A 24,636-nucleotide genomic window follows, 5' to 3' on the forward strand; every position below is an offset into this window, starting at 1 on the left:
AGGAGGTCGTGGGTCTTGTCCCGACTACCATATTTGTCATTTAGAGGCTTCATAGATAGACTGTAGAGTTTCAGAAGTATGTTCATTTATTTTATTAAATATTTTTAAAGACTTAAGTTGCCTATTTTATGGCGAGTTGCATAATCTATTTTTTTAATTCAGAATTTTATTTTGAGTCAAAGCTTTGTATTTAAGTTAGATGAATTTTTATTTAGTTTTTAAGCTTTGTATGCTTAAATTAGTCAACCGCTTGTAGTCAGCCAGCATGAAGGTTCGCTTGGGAACCAACAATGGTTCTCGAGTGCCGGCCACTTCCAGGGTGTAGGCTCGGGTTGGGACATTATAATTCTGATTCCTTTCACATCCAAGCTTTGAAAATCTGTGAATATGCAATTTCATTTTTTATAGTCATGTTCACCAACTAGTTTGTAGGCTTATTCTCTCCCCTCATTATATGTTGAAATTTATATTGTTTACCTTGTAAACAGTCCCTAATTTCTTCAACTGTTTCGTTCAGTATCCACGAACTTCCTAAATAGTACTCATATTTATTGAAATTACAAAAGAAAGAAATTATATATGAAAGATTATTGGTAAATATAATAAATATTAATTCCATACCAAGAATATATTTGCATATGATGTAATAATTTTTTTCCAAATTTTGATACGCTCATTGTATATTTCAATGATGCTGCTATTCAACAGGGTTTAAAATTAAAGGTATGTTCATTGATATTCTCAACCTCATGGTAACTAGAAGTTATGTATTTGGGATTTTGAGTGTAGAGTTCCTTGAACCTCTTTACAAAGTTAAATATTAGTCATAATTTTGGCTAATAAACTATTAAAAAAATTAAAGCTGAGGATTATTAGAATTTTATTCTCTTTGACTAATTATAATTGAAACAAAATATGTAGGCTATTTCTAATTAGTTTTTTTGCATAGTGGCCTATTAAGGAAAATTTCTCATTATTTACTTTGTTGAGGTACTTTACTTTATTTTAGGTGGTAAGGACCTAGAAGTAACAATACATGTTAGGATATAACTAATGTATCCTCAACTTTAAGAGTGTCAACCACAAGAAATAAGAAGTGACTAGTGATCGAAGTGCCTCTATAATAGAATTAAATTCTTAAGAAAGTGTGCAGATGCAATATAATAAAGACCTATACATACATAGAAATGTAAACGAAACATATTTTTATTAGTAACTGTAATCTTTTTTTTTTTTACTTACAGAGAAGAATGGAGATGGATGAGGAAAGATTGAAGCAACTTTTATCTTTTGTACGACTTCAAAATATGAACATAGATCTTGGCTTTAAACATTAGTAAGAATGTTTTTTTCGCTATTATTACTTATACTTTTCTCTAATTGATTACAAGTGTTTCCTATAATATTATTTCTATGTTTTAGGCATGCAAATCATATGTGTCCCTATGATTTAGAGAACATAATAGTCCTTATATGTTACTATAACATGAATGGACTTAAAGTTAATTGGTTTAAGTGTTGAGAAGAAGATAAAGTATTATTGAACTATGACTTCCATGAATTTTGGTTTTCAATATTGTTTAAATAAGAGGAAACATTAACTCTCTCTAATTTCTGTTTCACAAAGTTATGTTACTTCCTATTTGAAAGTGAAGATTAGAATCTTTGGTAACATATAGTTCAATAGCACCCAATATTCTCTTCAATGCTTATACCAATGTTTAAATCATCCATTTTATAATGGACAAGAACAATTTTCTTCCTTATAATAAAAGATTACATAAGATTAGCATCTTTAAGACATGAAAAAATTATCATTGGAAGCACTGGCATTCAACTACAGACAAGTGCAATATAGTAGCAAAAATAATCATTTTTGTTAATTCCAAGCCAAAATATCTACCTATATTTTGAAGTAGTATAAGAGATTAAAAAAAACCACATCGGTCTTGCTTCTACCATCTAAATTCTTCCCTACAAGTAGGAAAAAGATTGACTATAGTTACAACCAAAGGATGTATTTTGTTAAGTTTCTATGAATATGAATCATTGTAATAGTGTATCACCATATAGAATAAAAAAATACATTTCTATTGCTACATGGTTGTTTAAATGTGTTATGTATCTTTGTTTGCACATGTGATAATACTCATTAAGTTCTTCTTTTTTTCAAATCATCATAGTTCATGCAACAAATTTATTAAAGGTTTGGGTGGAATGAAGAAATACTTCAAAAATTTGATGTTGAAGATGATGTTTGGGAGCAATACCTTGCAGTGAGTAATATATATTCTTATTTTTTTCTCAATAGAGTTTAGATTTATATTACTTATTTTTCCGACTTGAGACTACTGATAATATAATAGGAACACTGAAAAGATTCTCAGTATAGGATGAAAAAGTTTTCTCTATTGTCACTGATGGTCGGAAGGGGTGTGAAATTAATGATGTCGAGGATTTTCGAAGTGAAATCACTGATGATGATATAGCTGCTGTAAATGTTACCACACATGTTCCTGAAGATGCATAATTTGTTGACCAGGATGATGGATATATATTTTGTTCAGAATATACATGAACTTTACATCACGTCAAAAGAGAATTAAGAATTCAGAAGAAACAATTCTCATTATTTCCTTTGTTGAGGTAATAATTTTCTTCCCCAGTTAAAAAAAAACACATAAGATTAGTAAGTTTAAGATATGAAAAAAAAATTATTGGAAGCACTGGCAGTTAACTACAGACAAGTGCAACTCATAGTAGCAAAAAAAATCAGTTTTGCTAATTCCAAGCCAAAATATCTATCTATATTTTGAAGTAGTATAAGAGATAAAAAAAACCGCATCAGTTTTGCTGCTTCCATCTCAATTCTTCTCTACAAGTAGGAAAAAGATTGAATATAGTTACAACCAAAGGATGGAATTTTTTTTATACTTCTACAAATATGAATCTTTGTAATAGTGTATCACCATATAGAATAAAAATGTATATTTCTATTGCTACTTAACTGCTTAAAAATGTTATGTATCTTTGTTTGGACATGCGATACTACTCAACAAGTGGTTGATGCACAAATAATGTCTATAATTATGATGTTATTTGTAATATATGTAGAATGTACTAATGAAAAAAACATAATGAATATTAAAATTTCCTATAATAATCTAATGATATATTATTGAGACGAGTTTTTTCTATAAATAATATTTTATTTGAGGAGACACAAATATATTTTTCTGAAACTCACCCTCGATGGAAACTTCTCAGTCAATGAAGAAGTTTGTAACTTAATTTATTTCTTGATGTATGACCAATTAATGATTCTTAGTGGATGTAGGTACATGTATTAATTTTTCAATATAAAAAATGAGTTGTCATACCTCAGTTCAGATTTGACTACTTGGTTCATTACAAGATAGTACTTTTCTTTGGTCAAGTTTTCAGGCTTTTATAGATAAAATTCAAACACAAATACAAAACTCATTTAGGACTAACACCCAAATCCTGTAACAACTTTCACTTTGAAAGAGCCAAAAGGAGGTTCTTACAAGTTACCCATTAATTTTAGTTTTGGGGTCAAATTAAAATGACCATATCTTTTTAACACATAAAGAATTAGTTGTCCCATGAGCTACACAATTATAGGTGTTTGAGTCCTTTTTCCAACGCTGCCAAGTTTGCTAAATTTTGACCTCGGAGTGTAAAGTTATGCCCGTTTGAGCCTCTCTAGTTAAGGGATTTCATCCGTTTGAGTAAAGGGTATTTTGGTATTTTCCTTTTCGCACTAGTCTTAGCACGTTTTTTTCACCCCAAATAAGGGTCTAATCAGATTTAGACCACTTTTTCATGTTCCTAAATGCGTAGGGATTCAGAGCGAGGTTTCAAGAGGAGAAAAAGGGCTAAGTTCAAGCGTTCTTCAAGAATTGGGGAATTCGCAGAGAACATCCTTCTTTTCAGGTATATAAGGCTTCTCAGAATGATGGACTTGTTCGTCCTCACACCATACAACTATATCGTCCATTAAATTGTTATATTAAGAGATTATTCAGTAGTTCTTGATTATTGTTTCATTCTTTAACAATGGCAGTTTTGAGTTTCTTGGGTTGTGGATCTTGAGTATGAGTTGTGATTATTTATAGTAATTGTATGATATTTCGATGAATTCGTGTTGCGTTTGTTAATCAGAAAGAGTTTAGAAGGAATTACTCTATTCTAGATAAGTTAGGATCCAAACTTGAGAAGAAAAATTCATCGAGTTTCTGAGTATGGGGGTGGGGAGTTGCGCTACCATAACACTAGAATTACTGGTCAGTAGTTTGGGGCCTGGCGCACCACTCCAGTAGTGCGCCCCAAACTTCAACCAGTAGTTTATGGCCTGGCGCCCCAGGGTCGCCTGACCTTTTTCCTTTTCGTTCTCCTTTCTAGAAGTGTTCCTTTGAATCGTCACTATGTTCGCTTCTTTGTACTAGTTTCTAAAGTCTACATTTACATCTGAAAATCCTTACATATCCTGATCACAAGTCTTCGAGATCATTTAAAGTTAAAGTAACTTAAGTTGAATGTTTAAAAGCTCTATTTTCATAAAAAGTTAAGAGCTTCCGGTTGTTATATATAAATAAATATATATATATAGAGAGAGAGAGATCTTGGGCTTGAAAGATAAGTTCATAAGTGCATGTTTTAAGAGTGCAAGTATTTCTAACGTTTTGAAAAGTACTTCAGTAAAGTAAAAATTCCCTTCTTTGTAAAGGGTGAATTGAACATAAAGTTATAATGATTATTTTTGGAGTATTATCGAGCAAAATTGGGTTAGAGTATTTTACAACTCAGAAGTCTCATAAAACTATGTAGCCAATGTAGGATAGGATAATATTTATTCTTCATGCAACTCCTCACTGCCTCTAAGAAGGCCTATTAGATGGATCCATAGTCACAATATTATCCTATACCCCGGCAAGGTATATGATGACCCTTGCAACGTGGGAGAAACGTTGTATCATTGCTAGGCTCATAGTAATGGTTGTCGGTTAGAGAAACTTCCCACAAGTAAAATATATATTTTTCATATTGCTTTTATTACATACCGTATTGTAAAGCTTAAATGGTTTTTCACTTCATGCTCATGTATTGATTCAGTTAAGTTGCTTTCAATCATTGAGCTAAGTTAATTGTTTAATTTAGATTTTCTACATACTCGTACATTCAATGTAATGATGTCATTTGACCTGAATCTTATTATGATGCCGATACAGGTGCTCAGGATCATAAACAGGTGCTTCATTAAGATTATTATTCACTCATAAATAGTATTTGGTGAGGCCTCCTTGCTTCTGGGAGACTCCATTTTCATTTCAGCTTAGTAGTATTTGAGGTGTCATGGGTCTTTTCCCAGCATTTATCTTGAATTGTTAGAGGATTCATAGACAGACATGATTATATGTTTTCATTATTTTCCTCAGGTTTTTATTTAACTGATGATTTATGTTGAGAATTTCAAGACAGTAATTTAAGACTTTTTGTTGAATGTCTAAAGGTTCATCTATTTACGCTTCCATGTATATTGTAAAGTCATGTGAGTCATAGTAGCAAGACGAAGGTTTTGCTTGGGGATCGGAAATGGTTCTTGAGTGTCAGTCACATTCCAGGTGTAATTAGGAGACAGAAGATTCTCTATCAATTGTGTCGAATAAGTCTATTTGATATTGAAGAATAAGATTTCGTTTAAATATACATTGAAAATATATCATTTATGGTGATCAATATTTTTGTGTGATAATTCTTCTGAATTTTGTATGTGTCAAATAGATAAACGTATTTTTTTTACTTTTATGCCATAAATAATGATGTTGTCATGGCCTAAGCCTCCACTCTAGATGTGGCTGACACTCGAGAACCATTTCTGGTCCCCAAGTGAACCCTTGGTCTGACTCAACTACTCAATGGAAGACTTACTCAAGTGAAATAGAAATCACACATACAAGCTCAACTCATAAGTAAATTAGCTTAACTCAAAACGCTCAAATGAACAAAAGTGTTCAACTTACAGTCTTTAAAACATTAACAAGTGGAATGCGAAAAAAAGACTATTCAACTACTACAACCTGTGGAACCTCTAACATACTATGATGGAAGTCGGGAAAAGACCCACAACCTCCTAACAAAACTAAATATAAATGTAAAGCCCTCCGGAAAGAAATGAGGCTCACCAAAGATAGCTCAAATGTGACTAGATCAATGGAGCGCTGATTGATGATCTTGAATACTTGTATTTGCATCATGAAATATTGCAGGACAAATGGCGTTATTACATTGAATGTACGAGCATGTAAGGAGAACTCTAAAGAATAGACATAAGCTTGAATTGATAGGAAGGACATACTCACCTCATCTTCAACTCAACTATGTAATACTAAACCCAACTCAACTCATGGATAGTCAACTCAATTCAATATAAAAGAAACAATAAAGATGCATTATACAGAAAGCTTTTTAAAATAATAGATAATAACTCAATATATATATAAAAAAATACAATAATACACTTTTTACTTTTATTTGGGCAAAGTCTCTAACTGACAACCACCACTATAAGCTATGTCATGATACATCATCTCGCCCACGCTGCTTGAACTATCCTATACCTTGTCGGAGTGTAGAACATCCTCAACTAATTGGATCCACTACGCTATGCTTAAAAGTAATAACAAATCATCTAAAAAGTATGATCCTTTACCCATGTTGGCATACATGGTTTATGAAGATTCTGATGTAACACCTCGCTAAGTGAAAGAGGTAAAATTAGCAAGAGCCATTTTTTGAAAGAATGAAAAATCTGAAATTTGGGTAAGTTATGTTAAGTATGACTGTTGGGTCAACTTATAACGATAATAACTCCTAGCTCAGGATGAGTTAGGTGTGCTACAAGATATCGTAATAAAAATCTTAGGATTATCTTTCTAACGGCGCCGAGTTTGCTTAAATTTGAGTTCGTATTTGTAACAACCCTGAAAACGAACTAGTGAAACTAGAGCCTAACGTGTGTTCGTTTGTGTTCGTCTTGAGTTTTGATGGTGTTTTATGTTGTCCCGATGTATGGTTGAGGTGTTTAGGGGTTAAACATCAAGCTACTAATCCCCAAGGACCACCCTAAGAGTCCTTGAGGAGGACCCCAAGTCTAACCCCATGACCCCCTTGAGTCAAGACAGTTGGCCAAAATGTGGTGACCTACAGATGGGGTTCACGCACTGTAGGTCCATCCACGGTTTGTGGATGGACTCCGTAGGTCAGACCCCCAAATGGAAACTCTCTAACCAAAACCACGGACATCCAGTACGGCTCGTGGTCCCATCCACGGTCCGTGGATGGTGGTCGTGAGTCGTTGCGTGCAATCTGTCAAAGTGAGTGGGCCAAGTGAGGGGTGAATTGGTAATTCACCCCAAGTCCCAATTAGTACGTGGATGGTTATTCTAAGTGTTTTTAGGTATTTTAAGTGTATTCAAACATTAATATCCTAATTTAGCATTCAGTCTTCATATTTCCCCATTTCAAAACCCTTCTCTCCTAATAAGTTCTCTCTAGAAACTCCATTACAGGTCAAGGTCAAGGTCAAGTTAGGGTTGGAGAATTCAAGATGTTTCTTCTTCAATTTCAAGGGATTGTTAAAGTATAAGGTATGGTGATCCTTTATCTAGGGTTAGGTTTCACCCTAGAATCAATCTTAGAGATGTTTTAAAGGTTTTCAAGTTTCACCAAAAACCTAGATTTCACTAAAATTCATGGATTCTTGGATCAAATGATTTCATATGATAAAGTATGACTAGATTTATATTTAATTGATGATTTTTAGATGAAAACTCTACGAACACATGATTTCTCTAAATTCCTAAATTTGGCTTACAAAGTGGGTTTTATGATTATGAATGAGTGTTGATGAAATTATGCTCAGATTGAGTTGTCTTATTGATTTCCATTATTATATATGCCAATGTATGGTAAATTGTTGGAGAATTGAGTAATGGTGATTATGGCTTTGAAGAAGGGTAGGTTGTGACCTAATTCTCATGTAGTAGAATTACTCTTGAATTGTCGATCCACTTGAAAGGTGGAGGTGTTTACATTGCATTATGTATTGATCCACTTGAAAGGTGGAGGTGTATACTTACATGTACATTGTGATCATGGCCTTGAAGGCAATATATAAGGAATTGAAGTATTGTCATGAGGTTGTGTATATGATTTTATAATGTGAAGCACTTACATGTGATTTAATGATAGAATGATGAACATGTATTTGTGTTAGTATTGAAAGGCTATTTCTCATTTTTACACTCACTAGTGATATTGATGAATGCGAAGGGTTTCTATATTGTAGTTGTTGAATCTAGAATTGGTAGGCTTATGCATCATTTTATAGAATAATGAGTGTGTCTTGACTTGATGAATATGAATTGATAGGCTATGGAATTCCTTTCATATATCAGTGATGAATGTGTCTTGACTTGATGGCTATGAATTGATAGGCTTCATGTATTCTTTTCATAAATTATCTAATGTATTGAAGACTCTAGAATCGATAGGCTAGTGGCATTCCTTTCTTAATGAGTCAATGTACCATGAATCGATAGGCTAGTGGTATTCCTTTCATAAGTATAATAATGTAATGAGGGACCATGAATCGATAGGCTTATAACATTTCTTTCATATGGACCGTAGAGCTATCCTTGTATGTACCACAGATCGATAGGCTTATAGTATTCCTTCCTTGGTAATGATATATCATGGGTCGATAGTCCTACGACATTCCTCCCTAATACACTAATGTGATGTGAATGAAATAATCTATGGCAATGTAGGATAAGCACCGAGTGGATATGGTTAGATAGAAACTCTCCCAATGTTAGGCTAGAATTCCAATGAACATCTTCCTATCCCATAACTATGTGCCCACATAGGATATTAGCCAGCAGATTTCATCCAAGCTAAGGATTCATCAGAGCTAATGTTATTGTTCTACCTTAGGCAAGTGGAACACCTCTTTATTGTGTGGGGCTATATGACACCGGATTCCATGTCTAGCTTGCATGGTGTATGTCGATTAAACGCTTATTCCCATCATGTAAGATGTTCACTCTAGTTACTTGATGGGTACTACAAAGTGTAGGTAGTAGTATGGGATGCTATCTGCACAATGCACGACTAGGCTTTAAAGGTGCTATAGTGAGTTCTCTAAGTCATAATGACTAAATCTGTGAAAGTCCTCTAAATGCATGAATGTGTCCTAAATGAATCTAATGAATATCGTTGACTTATTGTCCAAATAAAATGATGAATGAGTAGCTTATATTGTTGAAATGAGTTAGTTAGCATGTTGTGTTTAATTGTAAAGGTTCTTATTTATTATAGCCTTGAGGAACACCTAGGTGTGTATGAAGAGCTAGTATGGGCTGCTACTTCATGTCTTACTTAGGTGTACCTCAGGGTAACTTTAGATATAGGTCCTAAGATGATGAAATGACTTACTTGACTCATGTTCGTATATGTTGTATGTTGGTATTAGTGGAACATGATTACTTGTAATATGAAGCATGATTAATGGTGAGTTCACTTTTGGCGACCTTAGGGTGATGCCTAGGTGTGGATAGTGGTATGGGACGCTATACATACATTGCACAAAGTGTTACATGACGGTTTCTTGGGGTGAAGGTGAAAAGGTAAAGGTAATGGGTTTATATCTTGAACATGTCTATAATGTGGTTAATGTCTTGTTTGTTGGTTGTGAGTTCTATTATGCCTCTTATAATTGTACTCATGAGGTTTTATCAAAAATGGCATTCTAGCTTGACTGTTAACAAAATGTCCCTTTCAAAGCATGTTTCTACATGGTCATCATACTTATTACACTTTTTTGTGCTAACCCATATTCTCTTATTTTTACTACAAGTGTAGGTTCCGAAAAGTGATCGTTTCTAGCTAGAGGTTGAAGTGCTTGGATGTATTTTTCCTCCAAGACTTGGTATGTCCTCATAGATCGAAGACAAGGAATTCTATTGTTTTAATTCTTTTATTTGTTAAGACTTTTGTCTAAGTTTCGATTGTAAAAAGGTGTGACCCTATCTTGTTAAAGTTTGTCTAAGTTGGCCATGTGAGACTTAGTCTTCCCCTTCCGTATAATGTTTTTAAGTGACTTTTGAATAGTATGGTTTTGAATAAGAGGTTTTAATTCCGCACTAGTTTCTATTGTCTATGCAATGAATGAGCTAAGAGGCTTGTAATAGACCTCTTCAAGGTCGAGTATGCCGTGCTCTAACTAGGGGGTGCTTTCGGGTCGTGACAAACTTGGTATCAGAGCATAAAATTTTGGAAATAGTTCTTTGAATCAAAGTCTCACAAGCCAAGTCTAGTAGAGTCTTGTTCATCGGTGTGACTCGCGACACATCTATGAATGATAGGCTATAGGACGTTAGAAGTTACATTTATTTCATATTCTAGAAGTCGTGCCTTAGAGTGTGGTTCTATAAGTGTTCTTTTCCCTAATGCTTTCTCTTGTAATTATAGGATATGAATACAAGGGCTAACCCGAGGAGAGTGGAAGAGGAGGTTGTTAATGAGGGAGTTCCTACCCAAGGTAATCAAGGTCTTCAAGGTGACTAAGTTCCTCTAGGAAATCAAGAAAATAAAGTTTCGGTGGTTCCCCTGGACATGACCAATGAGGTGATTAGGGCGGTTTTTTTAACCTAGCCCGAGCAATGACTGCTCAAGAAAATAGAGATGTGGGTCCTAGGGTGAATACTAATGAGAGTATCGTAGCTACAAGATTGAGAGACATTGTGAGGATGAATCCTCTTATATTACTTGGCTCTAGAATGGGAGAAGATCCCCAAGAATTCTTGGATGAAATTTATATGATTGTAGATTCTATGGGAGTAACTTTTAGGGATAAGGAGGAGTTGATTTCCTACCAATTGAAAGAGGTGGCACAAATGTGGTTCACTCAATAGAAAGCCAATAGGCCGGTTTAAGCGGGTTTTATAGAATGGTAGGAGTTTAAGGAAGCTTTCCTTGGTAAGTACTTTCCCCGTGAGAAGAGGGAGTGTAAGGTTGAGGAGTTTATAAACCTTAGGCAAGGTAACATGAGTGTGGAGGAGTATTCCTTGAAGTTTACCCTATTGTCTAAGTATGCTCCATCCTTGGTGTCTAACCCTAGAGATGAGATGAGTAGGTTTGTTACTGATGTATCCGACCTAGTTGAGGAAGAGTGTCGTACAACAATGCTCCATGTTGATATGGATATCTCAAGATTTGTTGTGTATGCTCAATCTATTAAGGAGGACAAATTAAGAGGGTGAAAAGAGATTTGAAGAAAGGTAGATCTAATGAGCAAGGTCAACCTACGTTCAAGAAGAGAGCTCCTAACCAAGATTCTTCAAGTTCTCCTAAGGATAATGATGAGCAAGGTGGTGGATCTCAATTTTCTAAACCTCTTTGTGCAACTTGTGGAAAGAGGGATCATGGAAAGTGCCTCGCCGGTACTACTGGGTTCTATGGGTGTGGCAATAGTGATCATCAGGTGAGAAATTGCCGTACTCTTTGGACTAGAGGAAGGGAAGCCAATCAAGCTTCTTTTGTTGGCTCGGATCCTAATACTCCAAAGAAGAATCATTTCTATGTGCTTCAAGCTAACTAGGACAAGGGAGCTAATCCGGATGAAGGTACTGGTAAGTTATGGTTCCTTGTTTTTGTCATAAGATTCTTATAAGTTGTTTCATAATAATCTTAGTTGGGTTTTCTCCTAAGTGGGGGACAGTATGTTGAATAGTAAGGTTGTTGAGAGTGTTGATATCCTTATCTCTTTTCTTCTAATCTTATTCAAGCTTGTGACCCAGAGTTCCTATTAGTTATTTGCATGTTTTGGACTCTTATGTGAATATGAGTTTCCATAGTCTCCGTATGTTGTCCATGTCCTAAATGAATTCTTGTTTAGTTTAGAAAAATGAGTTTTCAAATTGTGTTCCTCATGTTTATATGTGTCTATGATGAGTTGCCTAAATATTTCATAAGGTGACTTGTTGAGCATTCCTAAATGTGTTATGGAAAGAGTTGCAAAATGTGCTTTTATGAGAAAAATGCATAATGTTCCTAATGATGTTATAATGAGCATGATATGACTTGGAGAGGGAAACTACTCCAATAAAATGAGAAATGTGAAGTTTTGGTGCATGATGAGTTGTACATGTAATTCCTACCTTCTTGTTGTGTTTTGAGCTTATTGATGTGGAGTTGATGTTTCCTCCAATGTTTATGTATTTGTATTGATGTTGTATTCATGATTGCGGGCTGCTAGTCTTGAGTCGTTACCCCTTAATGTGTTTTAAGTGTCATTTGAGGATGGATGTTACTATGTGGGGGATAATGTAACAACCTTAATAATGAATTAGTGAAACTAGAGCCTAACGTGTGTTCGTTTGTGTTCGTCTTGAGTTTTGATGGTGTTTTATGTGGTCCCGATGAATGGTTGAGGTGTTTAGGGGTTAAAAGTCAAGGTACAACTCCCCAAGGCCCACCCTAAGGGTTCTTGAGGAGGACCCCAAGTCTAACTCCAAGACCCCCTTGAATGAAGAGAGTTGGCCAAAATGTGGTAACCTATGGATGGGGTTCACCCGTAGGTCCATCCGCGGTTCGTGGATGGCCTCCGTAGGTCAGGCTCCCAAATGACCACTCTCTGACCAAAACCACGGACAGCCAGTACGGCTCGTTATCCCATCCACGGTCCGTGGATGGTGGTTGTGAGTCGTGCCCTACAATCTATAAAGGTGAGTCGGCCAAGTGAGGGGTGAATTGGTAAATTCACCCCAAGTCCCAATTAGTACGTGGACGGTTATTCTAAGTGTTTTTAGGTATTTTAAGTGTATTAAAACATTAATATCCTAATTTAGAATTCATTCTTCCTATTTCCCCAAATCAAAACCCTCCTCTCCTAAAAAGTTCTCTTTAGAAACTCCATTGGAGGTCAAGGTCAAGTTCAAGCTAGTGTTGGGGATTTCAATGTGTTTATTCTTCAATTTCAAGGCATTCTTCAAGTATAAGGTATGGTGATCCTTTATCTAGGGTTAGTTTTCATCGTAGAGTCAATCTCAAAGATGTTTTCAAGGTTTTCAAGTATCACCAAAAACTTAGATTTCACTCAAATTCATGGGTTCTTGCATCAAACGATTTCAAATGATAAAGTATGATTATATTGATGTTTAATTGATTATTTATAGATGAAAAACTCTATGAACCCATGATTTCTCTAAATTTCTAAATTTGGCTTATGAAGTGGGTTTTATGATTATGAATGAATGTTGATGGAATTATGCTTAGATTGAGTTGTATTATTGATTTCTCTTAATATCTATGCCAATATATGGTGAATTTTTGGAGAATTGAGTAATGGTGATTATGGTTTTGGAGAAGGGTAAGTTGTGACCTAATTCTCAAGTAATAGAATTACTCTTGAATTTTTTATCCACTTCAAAGATGGAGGTATTTGCATTACATTGTATATTGATCCACTTGAAAGGTGGAAGTGCTTACTTACATGAACATGATCATGTCCTTGAAGGCATTATATGAGGAATTGAAGTATTGTCATGAGGTTGTGTATATGATTGTATAATGTGAAGGAATTACATGTGATTCAGTGATAAAATGATGAACGTGTATTCAATGTATTTGTATTAGTATTGAAAGGCTATTTCTCAATTTGACACTCATGAGTGATAATGATGAATGTGAAGGGTTTCTATATTACAGTTGTTGAATTTAGAATTGGTATGCATCCTTTTCTAGAATAATGAATGTGTCTTGTCTTGATGTATATGAATCAATAGGCAATGACATTCCTTTAATATATTAGTCATGAATGTACCTTGACTTGACGGCTATAAATTAATAGGCTTTATGCATTCTTTTCATAAATTATCTAATGTATTGAAGACTCTAGAATCGATAGGCTAGTGGCATTCCTTTCATGAGTAAAAAAATGTAATGAGGGACCATAAATCGATAGCCTTATAGCATTCCTTTCATATGGACCCTAGAGCTATCCTTGAATGTACCACGGATCGATAGGCTTATAGCATTCGTTCCTTGGTAATGATGTATGATGGGTCAATAGGCCTATTGCATTCCTCCCTAATACACTAATGTAATCTGATTAAATAATCTATGGGAATGTAGGCAAAGAACCGAGTGGATATGGTTAGATGGAAACTCTTCAAATGTTAGGTTAGAGTTCCAACAAACATCTTCCTATCCCATTACTATGTGCCCACATAGGATATTAGCCAGAGGATTTCATCCAAGCTAAGGATTCATCCGAGATAATGTTATCGTTCTACCTTAGGCAAGTGGAACACCTCTTTACACTCTGGGGCAATATGACACCGGATTCTAAGTCTAGCTTACATGGTCTATGTCAGTTAAACGTTTATTCCCATCATGTAAGATGTTCACTCTAGTTACTTGATGGGTACTACAAAGTGTAGGTAGTAGTATGGGATGCTATCTGCACAATGCACGACTAGGCTTTAAAGGTGCTATAGTGAGTTCTCTAAGTCATAATGACTAAATCTGTGAAAGTCCTCTAAATACATGAATGTGTCCAAAATGAATCTAATGAATACCGTTGACTTATTGTCCATATAAAATGATGAATGAGTAGCTTATATTGATGAAATGAGTTAGTTAGCATGTTGTGTTCAATTGTAAAGGTTCTTATTTATTATAGCCTTGAGGAACACCTAGGTGTGTATGAAGAGCTAGTATGGGCTGCCACTTCATGTCTTACTTTGGTTTACCTAAGGGTAACTTTAGATATAGGTCCTAAGATGATGAAATGACTTACTTGACTCATGTTCTTATGTGTTGTATGTTGGTATTAGTGGAGCATGATTAATGGTGAGTTCACTTTTGGCGACCTTAGGGTGATGCCTAGGTGTGGATAGTGGTATGGGACACTATACATAAATTGAACAAACTGTTACTTGACGGTTGCTTGGGGTGAAGGTGAAAAGGTAAAGGTAATGGGTTTATATATTGAACATGTCTATAATGTGGATAATGTATTGTATGTTGGTTGTGACATGTATTATGCCTCTTATAATTGTACTCATGAGGTTTTATCAAAAATGACATACTAGCATGACTTTCAACAAAATGTCCCTTTTAAAGCATGTTTCTACATTGTCATCATACTTCGTACATTTTAGTGTGCTAACCCATATTCTCTTATTTTTACTACAAGTGTATGTTCTGGCAAGTGATCATTTCTAGCTTGAGGTTGAAGTGCTTGGATAGAGTTTTCCTCCAAGACATGGTATGTCCTCATAGATCGAGGACAAGGAATTCTATTATTTTAGTTCTTTTATGTTTTAAGAGTTTTGTCTATGTTTCGATTGTAAAGGGACGTGACCTATCTTGTTAAAGTGTGTCTAAGATGTCCATGTGAGACCTAGTCTTCCGCTTGCGTATAATGTTTTTAGTAACTTATGAATAGTATGGTTTTGAATAAAAGGTTTTAATTCCGCACTATTTTCTATTGTCTATGCAATGAATGAGCTAAGAGGATTCTATTAGACCTCTTCGTGGTCGAGTACGCCATGTTACGACTAAGGGGTGCTCTCGAGTCGTGGCAAACTTTGTATCAGAGAATAAGATTTTGGAAATGGTTCTTAGGATCTAAGTTTCACAAGCCACGTGTAGTAGAGTCTTGTTCATCGGTGAGACTCGCGACACATCTATGAGCGAGAGGCTATAGGAGAAGTTACACTTCTTACATATTCTAGAAGTCGAGCCTTAGAGTGTTGTTCTATAAGTGTCCTTTTTACTAATCCTTTGTCTTCTGTTTGTAGGTTATGAATACAAGGGCTTACCCAAGAAGAGTGGAAGGGGAGGTTGTTAATGAGGAAATTCCTCCCCAAGGTGATCAAGGACTTCAAGGTGACCAAGTTCCTCTAGGCAATCAAGAGAATGAAGTTCCGGTGGTTCCCCCAGACATGACCAATGAGGAGATTAGTGCGGTTTTTCTAACCCTAGCCCGAGCCATGACGGCTCAAGAAAATAGAGATGTGGGGCCTAGGGTGAATGCAAATGAGAGTACCGTAGCCTCAAGATTGACAGACTTTGTGAGGATGAATCCTCCTATCTTTCTTGGCTCTAGAATGGCAGTTGATCCCCAAGAATTCTTGGATGAAATTTATAAGATTGTAGATGCTATGGGAGTAACTTCTACGGAAAAGGCGGAGTTGACTTCCTTCCAATTGAAAGAGGTGGCCCAAATGTGGTTCACTCAATGGAAAGCCAATAGGCAGGTTGAAGCGGGTACTATAGAAAGGGAGAAGCTTAAGGAAGCTTTCGTTGGTAAGTACTTTCCCCGTGAGAAGAGGGAGTGTAAGGTCCAGGAGTTTATAAACTTTAGGCAAGGTAACATGAGCATGGAGGAGTATTCCTTGAAGTTTACCCTATTGTCTAACGATGCTCCATCCTTGGTGTCTAACCCTAGAGATGAGATGAGTAGGTTTGTTACCGGTGTATCCGACCTTGTTAAGGAAGAGTACCGTACGGTGATGCTCTGTGGTGATATGGTTATCTCGAGACTTGTTGTGTATGCTCAATCTATTGAGGAGTCCAAACTTAAGAGGGTGAATAGGGATTTGAAGAGAGGTAGATCCAATGAGAAAGTTAACCTAGGTTCAAGAAGAGACCTCCAAACCAAGATTCTTCAAGTGCTCCTAAGGCTAATGAGGAGAAAGGTGGTGGATCTCAATTTTCTAAACCTCTTTGTGCATCTAGTGGAAAGAAGTATCATGTGAAGTGCCTAGGCGGTACTAGTGGGTGGTATGGGTGTGGCACAAGAGATCATCAAGTGAGATATTGTCCTACTCTTTCGACTAGAGGAAGAGAATCCAATCAAGCTTCTTAGGTTGGCCCGGATCCTAATGCTCCAAAGAAGAATTGTTTCTATGTGCTTTAAGCTAACGAGGACAAGGGAGCTAATCCGGATGAAGGTACCGGTAAGTTATAGTTCCATGTTTTTCTGATGAGATTGTTATGAGTTGTTGCATGATAACCTTAGTTGGGTTTTCTCCTAGGTGGGGGATAGTATGTTGAATAGTAAGGTTGTTGAGAGAGTGTTGATATCCTTATCTCTTCCATTCTATTCGTATTCAAGATTGTGACTAAGAGTTCCTAGTAGCTTATTGCATGTTTTGGAGTCTTGTGTGAATGTGAGTTTCCATAGTCTCCTTATGTTGTGCATGTTCTAATTGAATTCTTGTATAGTTGAGAAAAATGAGTTTTCAAATCGTGTTCCTCATGTTTATATGCATCTATGATGAGTTGCCTAAATATTTCATGAGGTGACTTGTTGAACATGCCTAAATGTGTTACGAAAAGAGTTGCAATATGTGCTTTTATGAGAAAATTGCATAATGTGCCTAATGATGTCATAATGAGCATTATGTGACTTGGAGAAGGAAGTTCCTCCAATGAAATGAGAAATGCGAAGTTTTGGTGCATGATGAGTTGTACATGTAGTTCCTACCTTCTTGTTGTGTTTTGAGCTTATTGATGTGGAGTTGATGTTTCCTCCTATCTTTATGCATTTTTATTGATGTTGTATGCATGATTGTGGGCTGCTAGTCTTGAGTCATTACCCCTTAATGTGTTTTAAGTGTCATTCGAGGATGAATGTTCCTAAGTGGGGGATAATTTAACTACCCTAAAAACGAACTAGTGAAACTAGAGCCTAAGGTGTGTTCGTTTGTGTTTGTCTTGAGTTTTGATGGTGTTTTATGTTGTCCCGATGCATGATTGAGGTGTTTAGGGGTTAAACATCATGGTACGACTCCCCAAGGACCACCCTAAGGGTCCATGAGGAGGACCCAAAGTCTAACCCCAAGACCCCCTTAAGTGAAGAGAGTTAGGAAAAATGTGGTGACCTACAGATGGGGTTCACGCCCCGTAGGTCCATCCACGGTTCGTGGATGGCCTCCGTAGGTCAGGCCCCCAAACGGCCACTCTCTAACCAAAACCACGGACTGCTAGTATGGCTCTTGGTCCCATCCACGGTCCGTGGATGGTAGTTGTGAGTCGTGGCCTGCAATCTATCAATGTGAGTGCACCAAGTGAGGGGTGAGTTGGTAAAATCACTCCAAGTCCCAATTAGTATGTGGAGGGTTATTGTAAGTGATTTTAGGTATTTTAAGTGTATTAAACACTAATATCCTAATTTAGAATTCATTCTTCCTATTTCCCCAAATCAAAACCCTCCTCTCCTAAGAAGTTATCTCTAGAAACTCCATTGGAGGTCAAGGTCAAGTTCAAGCTAGGGTTAGGGATTTCAAGGTGTTTATTCTTCAATTTCAATGCATTCTTCAAGTATAAGGTATGGTGATACTTTTTCTAGGGTTACTTTTCACCCTAGAGTCGATCTCAACGATGTTTTCAAGGTTTTCAAGTTTCACCAAAAACCTAGATTTCACTTCAATTCATAGGTTCTTGCATCAAATGATTTCAACTGATAAAGTATGATTAGATTGATGTTTAGTTGATGATTTTTAGATGAAAAACTCTACAAACCCATGATTTCTCTAAATTCCTAAATTTGGCTTATGAAGTGGGTTTTATGATTATGAATGAATGTTGATAGAATTATGCTTAGATTGAGTTGTATTATTGATTTATATTACCTTCTAAATTAATTTAAGTTGTTGGTAGTTTATTAACTAGTTTTATCGAATTTTAAATTTCTGAAATCTAATATTAAACAATTATAGTAAATTATTCACGTGCTTTACATATTTCATAATTTTGAATTCTTTTTATTTCTAGGATGTCCTCTTCAAAGCAACTATAAAACCCTCCTCTTTGTCCCTTGATTTTCACCCGCAATTGCATTAGTTCTATGCTTATTCTTTAGATATTTTCTCAATTTTTAGAACTCATTTCACCTTTTATTTTAATATTTCATAAACGATCCACATTACCTATGACCTACAAATTGTGTCAAAATTTATGTCAATTCTATGTTTGATTTCTTTGAGTGAGTTTATCAAATAAATACTAAATTTATGAGTTATCAAGTTATTGAATGAACCACAATGCAAGCAATAAATGAAATTGTTATGTTTTATCATAGCTAGAGGTACCTTTGGTTTAAGGCATTTCTAATAGGTAATTATTTTTTCTGTAGTTTATTGATCATTATATTAGCTAAATTTATGAATTTATGTGTTGAGTTAATAAAATATTATTTTTATGTATACAATTTGCATAACATGATAAAAAAAAAAAAAGGAGCAATTATAAGACGCAAGATTTCTCTATCAATTGTGTGGAATAAGTGTATTTGATATTGAAGACTAATATTTTGTTAAAATATACAATTAAAAATGTATCATTTATGGTGATCAATACTTTTGTGTGATCATGTTTCTAAATTTTGTATGTGTCAAAAGAGATAAACGTAATATTTTTTTTACTTTTATTCCATAAATAATGATGTATCTCCATTTATGTGAAATATTCATCGCAGATCATTATCAGACCTAAAAATTGTGGTAGATTAGTGGTTGATGCACAATAATATCTATAATTATGATGGTATTTGTGATTACGTAGAATGTACTATGAAAAAAGCATAGTGAATACTTAAATTTTTTATAATCATCGAGTGATATCTTATTGAGACGAGTTTTTTATACATAAAAAAATCCTACTGGAGTAGACACAAACTTTATTCTGAAACTCACCCTCGATGAAAACTTTTCTGTCAGTAAGAAGTCTATAACTTAAATTATTTTGAAAGTATGACCAATTAGTGATTCTTAGTGAATACAATTAGATGTCTTGATTTTTCAATATGAAAAAGAGAATTGTCATACTTCAATTCAGATTTGACTACTCAGGTCATTACTAGATATTACTTTTTGGGTTAAATTTTCTATCTTTTATTGATAAAATTAAACACAAATACATAACACATTTGGGCCTATTACCCAATCTATTAAGACATACAAAAACAACCTTGTAGACTCAAGCCACTTCAGATCCAGCCCAAAAACTAAACTCTATAAATACTTCCTTAAGTCTAGGGTTTTCTGAATCAGCCTCTTTTCATTCATCGCCTTCATCCCTAACCATCTCAAAGATGATCCCTCTTTGGGATAACAAGAAGTTCTGCCTCGTCATGTTATGGATCAATGTTAAATTATTCTCCTTCCTTCCTTGTTTTATCAGTTAAATAAGAGTAAGTCTTCTCTATTTTCCATAGTTCCTTGTCATGCACTTGTTTCAGCTGACCAAAGTGTTGTTGCAGTTTTGTGTTCTCTGATTTATTGAATTGTTCTTGTGCGTTAGTTCTAGATCTGATCTCAAGGAAGGATGCTTAATCATTAGGTTGGTGATTTCTACTTCTATTGTTACATTTTTGCCCTCATCTTTGAGTTCTTCTGTTTCTGCTACCTCACATGTGGTGCTTTAATTGAGTGAATGGGAAGCTTCTTTCCTCCTCCTCATACTAGTGATTAAAGCTTCTTCCACGTTAGAGCGTCTTCGTCTGACTCAAATCCTTCTATTTTGTCGAGTCCTATTTCCTAGCTGAAAATAGCCTAGCCTAAATAATGTATCACATTTCTTATTTATTTTGTGTCTTTTGTAAAAGATGTATATGTGAAAATAAATAAAAAACCTATATTTTATCTTCTCCTTTCCCCATTATGTTCCTATCGGTGATACTTTTAGATATAGACTTTTTAATTTTTCGCTATTTATAGTTAGTGGCGGAACCAACAATTTTGTGAAGGGTGTTATTTTTATGACAAGATGTGGATTAAATTTTTTTACAACATTAAAAAAATAGTAATTATATTTTAATCATAAAAGGAGAAAGTCAAACACTAAATGATGTCCTTGGCTTGTTTTGATTAATAAAAAGGAACTTTTTATTTTTTTAACAATAAAAGATTTTTTCATTTTCTTTGCAACAACAAAAGAGGACCTTTGTTAAAGTGAAAAAAAAAACTAAATATAGTTGTAGGAGCCTAGGATCATACCCAGACCTCCAAGGAAAATTTGCATAGCTTTAGCCGCTGAGCTATATCTCTCTTTTGTGTCAAGGGTATTCAACAATTAGTATATATTTAATAATATCTATATTTGATCTATATATTTAAAAAATATTTCAACGAAAGGTGTTCATTTTACCATCATTGGGTTTGTGTAGTTCTGCCTATGTTTATAATTCTTCTTCCTTTCACATCCATGCTTTGAAAATATGTGAATATGCAATTTCCCTTTTTTTAGGAGTCATGTTTGCTAAGTAGTCTGTAAGTTCATTCTCTTTCCTCATTATATGATGAAATCTATATTGTTTACCTTGTAAGTAGTCCCTAATTTTTTCAACTTCTTTTATTATCAACGGAACTACTAAATAGTACTCCTATTTATTGAAATGACAAAAGTTAAAAATTGCATATGAAAGATGATTATTAAATATAATAAATATAACTTCCATACGAAGAATAAATTTGCATATGATGTAATATTTTTTTTCTAATTATGATGCCTTCATTGTATATTTTAATGATGTTACTCTTCAACGTGATTTAAAAAAAAAACTAAGTTCTTTGATATTCTCAACTTCATGGTAACTAGAAGCTATATATGTGAGATTTTGGGTGAAGAGCTCGTTGAACCTCTTTACAAAGTTAAATATTAGTCATAATTTTGCCTAATAAACTATAAAAATGATCTTTTTTTAAAAAAAAAAAAAAAACTAAGGACTATTATTTTATTCTCTTTGAATAATTATATTTGAAAGAAAAATTGTGAGCTATTTCTCATTAATTTTTTGCATAGTGTTGTTTTATAGAAAATTTCTCATTATTTCCTTTGTTGAGGTACTTTACTTTATTTTAGCTGCTAAGGACCTAGAAGTAACAATATATGTTAGGATATAACTAAAGTTTCCTCAACTCTAAGAGTGTCATCCTTAAGAAATAAGAAGGGACTAGTGATCAATGTGCCTCTAACATATAGTTTTTTAATCATAGAATTAAGTTCTTAGGAGAGTATGCAGATGCAATATGATGAAGACTTATATATACATAGAAGTGTAAAAGAAGCATAGTTTTGTTAGTAACTATAATCTATATTTTTTCTACTTACAAAGAAGAATTGAGATGGAGGAGGAAGGATTGGAGCGACTTTTATCTTTTGTACGACTTCAAAATATGAATAGAGATTTTTTCTTTAAAAAATAGTAAGAATGTTTTTTTTTCTGAAACTATTACTTATACTTTTCTGCATCAGTTGCAAATGTTTCCTATAATATTATTTTTTTCATACCTCAAATACGCACGTCTTATGTATCCCTATGATTTAGAGAACATAATAGGCCTTATCTATTATTATAAAATGAATGGATTTATAATTAATAGGTTCAAGTATTGAAAAGAAGATAAAATATTATTGAACTATGATTTCAAAGAATTTTGATTTTTTTTATAATCTAAATAAGAGTCAACATTAACTCTTTCTAAATTCAGCTTCACAAAGTTATGTTGCTTCCTCTTTAAAAGTGAAGATCAGAATCCTTGGTAGCCCATAGTTAAATAGAACTCAATATTCTCTTCAATGCTTAAACCTACACCAGTTCATCCATTTATAACGAATAAAAACAATTTTCTTCCCTAGTTCAAAAGAACACGTAAGATTGACATGTTTAAGACATGAAAATTTTGTTATTGAAAACATTTGCAATTGACTCAGAAAAGTGTAAGTCGTAGTAGCAGAAAAATTAGTTTCGCTAATATGTATCCATAGGCGGAACTCATAAACAAGCCCCTAAACTTGTTGGGTTTTTCCCCTCAAGCACCTCAACTACGCTATTTTCCTATTGAATCATTGAGCCACCCATAATTGGTTCCATTTAAAAATTGTTGGCTGATGTGGCACAAAATGCGATCTCACATCACTTGAGCATGTGAAGACATTTTGAAGGCGCTGTTGTGGATCCCTGAACCACCCACCAATGATCTGCTTCCCCTTTTAACCCTAATTTCTCCCTTTTTTCTCCTCTTTTCTTTCTCTTCATCACTAAGTTGGAGTTGCTCATCAGAATATATTTCTTTTTCATTGATTTCTTCTTAATCACCATGTTCTAATGTTGAAGTTATCTTGTTCATCGATTTCTTCTTCTTCAACTGCAAATGTGCTATGTCCATGTGGGGTTGTTTTGGAAATGAAGATCTCTTGGACAAAATCCAACCCTGGACGTAGGTTCCTTTGTTGCAAAATGTCAAAGGTAATTCATTTTTACTATCCAATATAGTAAAGAATCCCCTTATTTGTAATTTGATTTTTTCTTTAACTTTGTAGGCACGAGGTGGATGTGGATATTTCTGATGGTATGATGATGAAATACTGGCTCATGCTAGGAGGGTGATATGGGGATTGTTGAAAAGAGGCAAAACATATGAATTGGAGAGAAATCAATCAAGAAATACATGGATGATATGCATTGTCATAGGGGTGATATTGACTACTTGGATCTATGTAACAAAATGATCTTAGTGGTTTGGTTCATTTGTCTTCTTCTATATACCTTCATAATAGTATGGATGGTAGATTGTAGTTTTCTCTATGAGGGCAATTTTGATCGGCTTTTCTATTGTAACTGTCTTCAATTTTGTTCTTATTGTACTGATTTTGATTGAAGGAACAAAGACAAACTGTGTGTTAATCTCATTTGTTTTCTAATCTGTTGAAATAACTTTTCAAGTAAAACACAATTATTCTCGAACATTTTCGCACAAAATGGGGTAAAGCATAATTATAAGCGTTCACACACTTTCACTATTATTAGACTAATGAGTTCCAGAACAACATAAATCAACACAAACATAACTGATCAATCATACCATTAATTTGCTCTAGTGAGCTCCAATCAAACATACCAATCCATGACATATCAGTGCTAAATACTACTCCCAATATGTAACTAGCTCATATGTTTAAAAAGATAACTATTTCAGTGGTTTGAGATTATTACTCAAAATAGTTCTCTTAAAAGAGATAGTGCTCAAAATTGTTCGTGAAAATCTTTAGGAAATTGGTGTTTCTTATAATCTTAAATGTGAAAATATATACTCCTGGGAATATTTAGTTCCCATTTATCATTTTAAAGAAAATGAACTCAACTCCACTCTTTCTCAAACTCTAGTTCTCAAATATTAAAACAAGATTAAAACGATTGTAAAAGACTTATTTAAATGACTCGTATGAACTCTCAAGACTTGACTCTTAGCTCTACCTTGAACTTGAATTATGAATTCAAGGTTATGATTCATGTTTGAATGATTTCTAGATGTTTAGAAGTAGTAAGAATCAATGGGAAGTAAATGTATACTTTAAAAGAACTTATACGGGCTAAACGATGGAAAAAGGGTGGGGGGCAGGCGACCCCGGTGCACTGCTCGCATGGGGCGCCAACACTTTAACTTCAGAGAGCCCAAAATGGCGCACTGCTGGCGCACCGCCCCAGTCCCTCCCCAGGCTATTTCGACAATTTTTCTTACTCATTTTATGATCCCTAAT

At 34.5% G+C, this 24,636-nt stretch overlaps 1 protein-coding gene across 1 annotated transcript in view; it reads left to right on the forward strand.

Annotated features, from left to right (window-relative positions):
- Window positions 1-24,636, forward strand: part of LOC125865318 (40S ribosomal protein S26-3-like) — a 373,020-nt gene that overhangs the window by 204,446 nt on the left and 143,938 nt on the right. The window lies entirely within an intron of this gene.

This window comes from Solanum stenotomum, chromosome 5 (assembly GCF_019186545.1).
Source record: "Solanum stenotomum isolate F172 chromosome 5, ASM1918654v1, whole genome shotgun sequence".
In the NCBI taxonomy this organism is placed as follows: Eukaryota; Viridiplantae; Streptophyta; class Magnoliopsida; order Solanales; family Solanaceae; genus Solanum; species Solanum stenotomum.